The sequence below is a fragment of the Phycodurus eques genome, chromosome 6 (genome assembly GCF_024500275.1).
Source record: "Phycodurus eques isolate BA_2022a chromosome 6, UOR_Pequ_1.1, whole genome shotgun sequence".
NCBI lineage: Eukaryota > Metazoa > Chordata > Actinopteri > Syngnathiformes > Syngnathidae > Phycodurus > Phycodurus eques.
The window spans coordinates 7,596,979-7,604,931 of NC_084530.1; the positions used below are offsets into that span (position 1 = coordinate 7,596,979).

Here is a 7,953-nt window from a genome sequence, read left to right on the forward strand (position 1 = left end):
CAAAAGATGGAGTAATATGTCTATTTAAATGACTTGTTCATTTACTACGTATACTTGTGTACTGTATACTGAGTATCATCAAAAGTATTCTATAGCATTTTAGAGAAAAGGTAAAACATTAATGACATATAGGGGGCATTCAAGGATTGGCCACTGACATAAGTTAACATTTTCAGTCAGGTCAGACCAACATTTCAACATGACAGAAATAATGGGTGCTAACTTAGTGTAATTAAATTACTTTATTGAAATTAAATGAATCAAAGACCCCTTATGATGACGACAAACAATGGACTCGGTTTTCCCTTGCCCGGACGCAGGTCACCGGGGCCCCCCTCTGAAGCCAGGCCTGGAGGCGGGGCTCGAAGGAGAGCGCCTGGTGGCCGGGCCTGCACCCATGAGGCCCGGCTGGGCATAGCCCGAAAGGGTAACGTGGGTCCCCCTTTCCATGGGCTCACCACCTGTGGGAGGGGCCATAGGGGTCGGGTGCAGTGCGAGCTGGACGGTGGCCGAAGGCGGGGACCTTGGCGATCCGATCCCCGGCTACAGAAGCTGGCTATAGGGACGTGGAATGTCACCTCTCTGGCAGGGAAGGAGCCCGAGCTGGTTTGTGAGGCCGAGAAGTTCAGACGCAATATAGTCGGACTCGCCTCCACGCACAGCTTGGGCTCTGGTACTAGTCCTCTCGAGAGGGGTTGGACTTTCTTCCACTCTGGAGTTGCCCTTGGTGGGAGGCGCCGAGCAGGTGTGGGTATACTTATTGCCCCCCAGCTCGGCACCTGTATGTTGGGGTTCACCCCGGTGGACGAGAGGGTAGCCTCCCTCTGCCTTCGGGTGGGGGGACGGGTCCAGACTGTTGTTTGTGCCGATGCACAAATCAGCAGTTTAGAGTACCCATCCTTTTTGGAGTCCTTGTTGGAGGTGCTGGAGAGCGCTCTCGCTGGGAACTCCATCGTGCTGCTGGGGGACTTCAATGCTCACGTGGGCAATGACAGTGAGACCTGGAAGTGTTTGATCGGGAGGAAGGCACCCACCCCCCACACCTGATCATAACCAGAGTGGTGTTCTGTTATTGAACTTCTGTGCTCATCACGGATTGTCCAGAATGAATACCATGTTCAAGCATAAGAATGTCCACATGTGCACTTTGCACCAGGACACCCTTGGTCGCAGTTCGATGATCGACTTTGTGGTTGTGTCATCGGACTTGCAGCCGCACTTCTTGGACACTTGGGTGAAGAGAGGCACGCATGGCTCTGATGGTGGGGTAAGATGCCAGTCCAACCTGGCAGGCCCAAATGTATTGTGAGGGTCTGCTGGTAACATCTGGCAGAATCCCCTGTCAGAAGGAGTTTCAACTTCAGAACTTCACCCACGTCCCAGGGGAGGTGCGAACATTGAGTCAGAGTTGACCATGTTCCGCGCCTCCATTGCTGAGACGGCCGACTGGAGCTGTGGCCATAAGGTGGTCGGTGCCTGTCGTGCCAGCAATCCCCGAACCCGTTGGTGGACACCAGCGGTGAGCGTTTCTGTCAAGCTGAAGAAGGAAGCCATTCAGGCCTTTTTGATCTGTGAGACTCCTGAGGCAGCTGATGGGCACCGGCTAGCCAAGTGGAATGCAGCTTTGGTGGTCACTGAGGCAAAAACTCAAGTGTGGGAGGAGTTTGTTCAGGCCATGGAGAACGACTTCCGGACGGCTTCGAGTAAATTCTGGTCCACCATCCGTCGCAGGAGGTGGAAACAGTGCACCATCAACATTGTGTATTGTGGGGATGGGGCACTGCTGACCTCTACTCGGGACGTTGTGAGTCTGTGGGTAGAATACTTCGAAGACCCCCTCAATTCCACCGACACGCCTTCCCATGAGGAAGCAGAGTCTCGGGTCTCTGAGGCGGACTCTCGTATCTCTGGGGTTGAGGTCACCGATGTGGTTAAAAAGGTCGTAAGGCCCTGGGGGTGGATGACTTTCGCCCGGAGTTCCTAAAGACTCTGGATGTTGTGGGGCTGTCCTGGTTAACATGCCTCTGCAACATCGCGTGAACATCGGGGACAATGCCTCTGGATTGGCAGACTGGGGTCGTGGTCCCCCTTTTTAAGAAGGGGGAGCGGTGGGTTGTGTTCCAAATACAGGGGGATCACACTCCTCAGCCTCCCTAGTAAGGTCTATTCAAGGGTGCTGGAGAGGAGTCTAATCTCTGATTCAGGAGGAGCAGTGTGGGTTTTCGTCCTGGCCATGGGGCAGTGGACCAGCTTTAACTCCTTGAGTGTGCATGGGAGTTCGCCCAACGAGTCTATATGTGTTTTGTTGACTTGGAGAAGGCGTTCGACCGTGACCCCCCAGGGAGTCCTGTGGGGGGTTTGCTTTGGAAGTATGGGGTACCAGACTCTCTGATACGGGAAGTTCGGTCCCTGCACGACCAGTGTCAGAGTTTGGTCCACATTGTTGGCGCACTCATTTCCGGTGAGGGTTTGACTCCACCAAGGATAATCTTTGTCACCAATTCTGTTCAGACCTTTTATGGACAGAATTTCTAGGCACAGCTGAGGCGTAGAGTGGGTCCGGTTTGGTGACCTCAGTATTGCATCTCTGCTTTTTGCAGATGATGTGGTTCTGTTGGCTTCATCAAGCCGTGATCTCCAACTCTCACTGGCAGTGTTCGCAGCCGAGTGTGAAGCGGCTGGGATGAAAGTCAGCACATCCAAATCTGAGACCATAGTCCTCAGTCGAAAAAGGTTGACGTCCCCTCTCCAGGTTGGGGATGAGAGCCTGCCCCAAGTGGAGGAGTTCAAGTATCTTGGGGTCTTGTTCACGAGTGAGGGAAGAATGGAACGGGAGATCGACAAGCGGATCGGTGCAGCATCGGCAGTGATGTGGACATTGTATAGGTCCGTTGTTGTGAAGAAGGGGGGGGGGGGGGGGGGAAAGGTGACACTCTCAATTAACCGGTCGATTATGAATTAACCGTTCATACCTTCACCTTTGGTCATGAGCTGTGGGTCGTGACCGAAAGAACAAGATCCCGGATACAAGCGGCCGAAATGAGTTTCCTCCGCAGGGTGTCTGCGCTCTCCCTTAGAGATAGGGTGAGAAGCTCGGTCATCCGGGAGGATCTCAGAGTTGAGACCCCAGGGACGACCCAGGACACACTGGAGAGACTACATCTCCCGGGTGTCCTGGAACACCTCGGGATCCCCCTGGAGGAGTCTGGACTTTCCTGCTAAAGCTACTGCCCCCATGACCCAACCTCGGATAAGCAGAAGAAAATGGATGGATGTACAATTCTGATGTGAAATTTTACTACCATTTCATCTGTAGTATGAGAGTAGTATAAGGGACCAGCTGGCGGTACGACCCAATAAAGGGCATACTGTGCTTGGACAAGACCTTTGTAAGATAGTCACTTGGTACAGTGAAACAACAGCCGGCCTGCTAATAAATTTCATACACAGTCTTTTAAAATGTGGCTAAAATGTCAGCGCTGCTCAGTCGGTATCATTTGACTATGACAGAGCAAGCAGTGATTAGGCCAGCAGGAGTGCAGTCAGAATGAATAAAAAAACGTGGGTGTGTGTGAGTTTCTGTAGTGTCTCAACAATCAAAGCTACCTCCAACATTCTTCACTTCCAAACAATAAAATCTCCAGATATCAATGACTCAAAACCTTTGTTATGTTTTTTGGCTGACATTAGCACATAATAAAGTCAAAATTAAAAATAAAGAACCCACTAGTTTAGTTTCACGATCAAAGAATTGAAAGACTAGATTCCACTTAACCACGCCAGAGGCAGTGCAAAACATTGCACCATTCCCACAAGAGTTGGCATGCCCGAACCTGCACACATGCGACGGAGGTTCAAGCATAGCCACAACCTTGTGTTCTCTATATGTTGAGAAGCTCCTGGATGAGAAACAACACAATGAAAGTATCCCTACTTGGAAACAAATCCTGGGTTATTTTTTGTTTAAGGGTTCATGTGTATATTAGTGGTACAAACATCACTTCACTGTTGTGCTCATCAGGGCTGCTGCTGAAACACTACCGGTGAGGTTTCTGAGTCAGGAATAGTTTCCCTGTCAGCAGCAGAGCAGAAGAGCTCTTAGTTGCCAAATTCATACTTCATGGCTTCTAAAGCCATTGAATGTCTTTGTTCACGCCACATCACTTCCTGTTTTAATTTAAGAATGCTGAAGGGGTGATTTACCCCCTACATGTTATAACTGAGCAGTGATAGTAGGTCAAACTAGATATAGACAGAAGTCACAGTGCAATCTCCGAGGTCAAATACAACTCGGACAACTAGGACACTCATTCACATCTTATCTAAATGTTTTATTTTTTTCTATTCGAAATAAAGTTGTTAGAGGATCAAACTGTCGCCATCATCTTTGCCTGTAATTTCATACAACAATGAAAATTTATTAACCACAGATTAGGCAAAAAAATAATTAAACTCCGTCGTTACTTAAATGACAACGGCATAATGCCAACTTTAGGTCACAGATGGACGCTTTTTAACATTCTTAATTCTCTTAAGTGTAGGGGGGAAAAAAGTGAAGTCAATATGAAGTTAATTACAAGCCAATATGAAAACACTAACTTTCACAATAAATGTACTGTGACACTGGATTCTTACTGCTTTTAATAAGAATTCACAAAATGTATGTAATTTCCACTCTATATACTTTTTCCTCATTGTAAAAGGAGTTGTTGAGGTTTTGCTGTTGCGACTGAGCCTTTTTTTTAGGTGTTTCAAAGATGCCACAAAAAAAGCCAAAGAAAAATCAAATCCAAAATTAATCATTTATACCTCACTGTCAGGTGAGCTTCACTGAATTCTCATGCAATTTTGAATGAATGAGCTAACACTGCAAGGTTTTGTGCAATTTCAGACAAATTACTCCCCAAAAAAATCTAAATTTTATGAGCAAAACTGACCAAAAGGTCACCCAATAATCACTCTATTCAAAATGGAGTACCATAAATTCCTGTAAGTGTGCTGTGTAACTGTTCAAATACTCCATCCATCCATCTTCTTTACTGCTTATCCTCACTAGGGTTGCGGGCTGCTGGAGCCTATGCCAGCTATCTTCGGGGGATTGGCGGGGTACACATTCTGAACCGGTCGCCAGCCAATCGCAGGGCTCATAGAAACAAACAACCATTGGTTGTTTGTTTGTTTGTATGTGCCCTGCGATTGGTTGGTGACCAGTTCAGGGTGTACCCCGCCTCCTGCCCGACGATAGCTGGGATAGGCTCCAGCATCCCGTAACCCTAGTGAGGATAAGCGGTAAAGAAAATGGATGGATGGATGCCAGCGTTGTTGAATCATGCGCTAAAGTTTCGGTGTGTGAAGTAATTTTATTACAATAAAGTGATTTAATTACAGTAAATTAGCAGCCATTATTTCTGTCATGTGGTAATGTTGGTTTGACCTGACTGATTAGAATACATGACCTGACTCGAGAATATTTTTGAAGATACTCCGTATACAGTACACAAGTGTATACAGTAAATGAACAAGTCATTTAAATAGACTGCTCCAGCTTGTGATCGGATCGGTGATAGTTTTTTTTGTTTGTTTGTTTGTTTTGTTTTTAAACTCGCTTATCGGTCCCAAAAATCCTGATCTTGTGAAGCCTATGTAAAATTGTCCTAAAGGTTTGGGAAACACTGAGCTACACGTACAGAATGCGAGTAAACGGACATGACACTGTCCACTAGTTCCGCGGTCACGTGGCCGTGTTTGAATGGTGCCTCCCGCATAGTTTGGATAACAAATGGGAGAGCTGTCACACAAATGAAACGACTCAACATATGGCAGCTGTGATGACGCTGGAAAGGATAACTGAAGGGAGGAAAAAAAAAAAAAAAAGAAAAAAAAAAGTGTTGAGTTTAGAACAAGGATAACAAAAGGCTTCAATGGTGCATAAAGTGGCGACTGTACGGTAATTCGTTAAAGGTACATATTGCAAGTAGTAATTTCATTCGATATTCAATTTCAATTTCATGAAATAAAAGCGTAGTGACTTTGCTTTACCAGACTACGGTTTATGGTGGTGATTTCGGATGTTACTGATGTAACTACTTTTCCGTTTCCCACGCGAGTAGCCCGCTTACGACATGAACAGTGCTAGTGTAGCTAACTTTTGCCCCCCACGCTATTACAATATTATTGTAACCTCAACGTCTAAAAGCTCTTTTCGACTCACCTGCGGCAATAAATGGCTGGCGTCTTCTTCATTAGCAGGTGCTATTTATCCGGCAAACAACGCCGCGGTCGGCTATACGTCCGCCGGTATTTCGGCACTTCCCTCTTTGTGTCTTCCAACATCCTTGGATTGACTCGCAGCCGCACCACACACGAGCGGAAGGCGGAGTTTCAACTGACCTTATCCGGAGAGGAGGCGAGCTGGACGGACTCCAGCTACGTCAACACCGCCCCAAACGAAACCACTCCTCGTGTATAAATAAATATCCAGTGTTTTGACAACATACCTGTACACTTTATTTCTCATTTTTATTTAACGGATCTGGATATAGTGAACAGATATTCTTTTCAGAAATTGTACTAAATGCAGCTCAACGAAAAAACACCCATCGTGGCTTTCGTTGGTTCGATTCAAGTAGGGGTGGTTAATTTAAATGTATGTCTGTGTTCATTCGTCTCATTAAATAGTTAGTTCATTTATTTATTGTTCACAAAATGAAATTCTAAAATAAACCGTTTTACGTTGGCATTTTATTACATAATTGGTGAGTTAACTATAACTGAATATAGAAAACATTTAAATTTGTTTTATTTCACGCATTGTTACCGCTGGATTGAAAGTCAACGTATAATCAACAAGCTGTGCCAATGTCATGCTACTGAATTTATAAATGTAAACATAATGTGTGAACAATTTCAAAATAAGGTTAATTGGATATCTAATAAACAGTACCAGTAGCTCTTCCAATCAACCGCTGAATTAGTTAAATTTAACCAAATTTAGCATTATGCTTACTTTCGTGTGGAATAATCTCCACTGAAATTGAGTAGACCTGGTCATAAACAATCATGTACTGTGTTCTCCAGACATCTGCCAAATATTAATGATATACAGTAATACACAACCATTAATGTACAGTACTTTTTTAATCAGCGTCCAATAAAGTTATAAAAAGTTGAATTTATAGCTAATCAAGTTTATCAGGTTATCCAGTCACCGACACAGGACAGAGACGGACACTGCTTAATGAATATTTATTTTGACGTCAAATTATTTATCAATATTAGTAGAAACATGAACAAATATCCAACCAATTATGGTTAATAAACATCTCGGCTAACTGTTACCATGCCTTTACAGCATATACTGTACATCAGTAAATACAGGGACAAAATGTTATCCTGTGAAGACAACCATCTTAGTCCGGGAAGGAAAATTCCTCAAGCAGACAGGCACATACTGAATGCCCATAAAAAAAAATTATATAGTGGTAAATTGTGCACATTAAAGACTTCAAATTAAATATATCGTTATATTTCTTTTTTACAAAACAAGTTTCCATAAAATTAAAATACTTTGATTTGTCAGTACAGACAATAAGCATGGGTAAAGAAAAGAATGAAAGGCAATCTTGGCTCAAATGTGTACCCATGTACTTAATTTCCTCACTTTTACACATCTGTTTATACCATGTTCTTTAATATGTCCTTATTTTCTCATTAAATGTAGAATGGGCTCTTTGCACATTGCGCCGTAACATCATATTCATTGCGGAAAATATGGTTGACCCTCTTCTGGTTTGGCAAACTACAACAGCCATATATTCATAATCTCAGAATCAGAATAATCTTTATTTGCCAAGTACAGTGGGGCAAAAAAAGTATTTAGTCAGACACCAATTGTGCAAGTTCTTCCAGTTAAAAAGATGAGAGAGGCCTGTAATTTTCATCATCGGTATACAT

General features: G+C 44.4%; 1 protein-coding gene across 3 annotated transcripts in view; it reads right to left on the reverse strand.

The window, feature by feature from the left end:
- Positions 1-6,356, reverse strand: part of LOC133403648 (inactive rhomboid protein 2-like) — a 45,487-nt gene extending 39,131 nt beyond the window's left edge. For all 3 annotated transcript variants that reach the window (XM_061678722.1, XM_061678724.1, XM_061678723.1), the window contains exon 1: positions 6,212-6,356. The gene's annotated coding sequence lies outside the window, so the exon portion shown is untranslated. The remainder of the gene's footprint in view (positions 1-6,211) is intronic.
- Between the last annotated feature and the right edge of the window lie 1,597 nt (positions 6,357-7,953).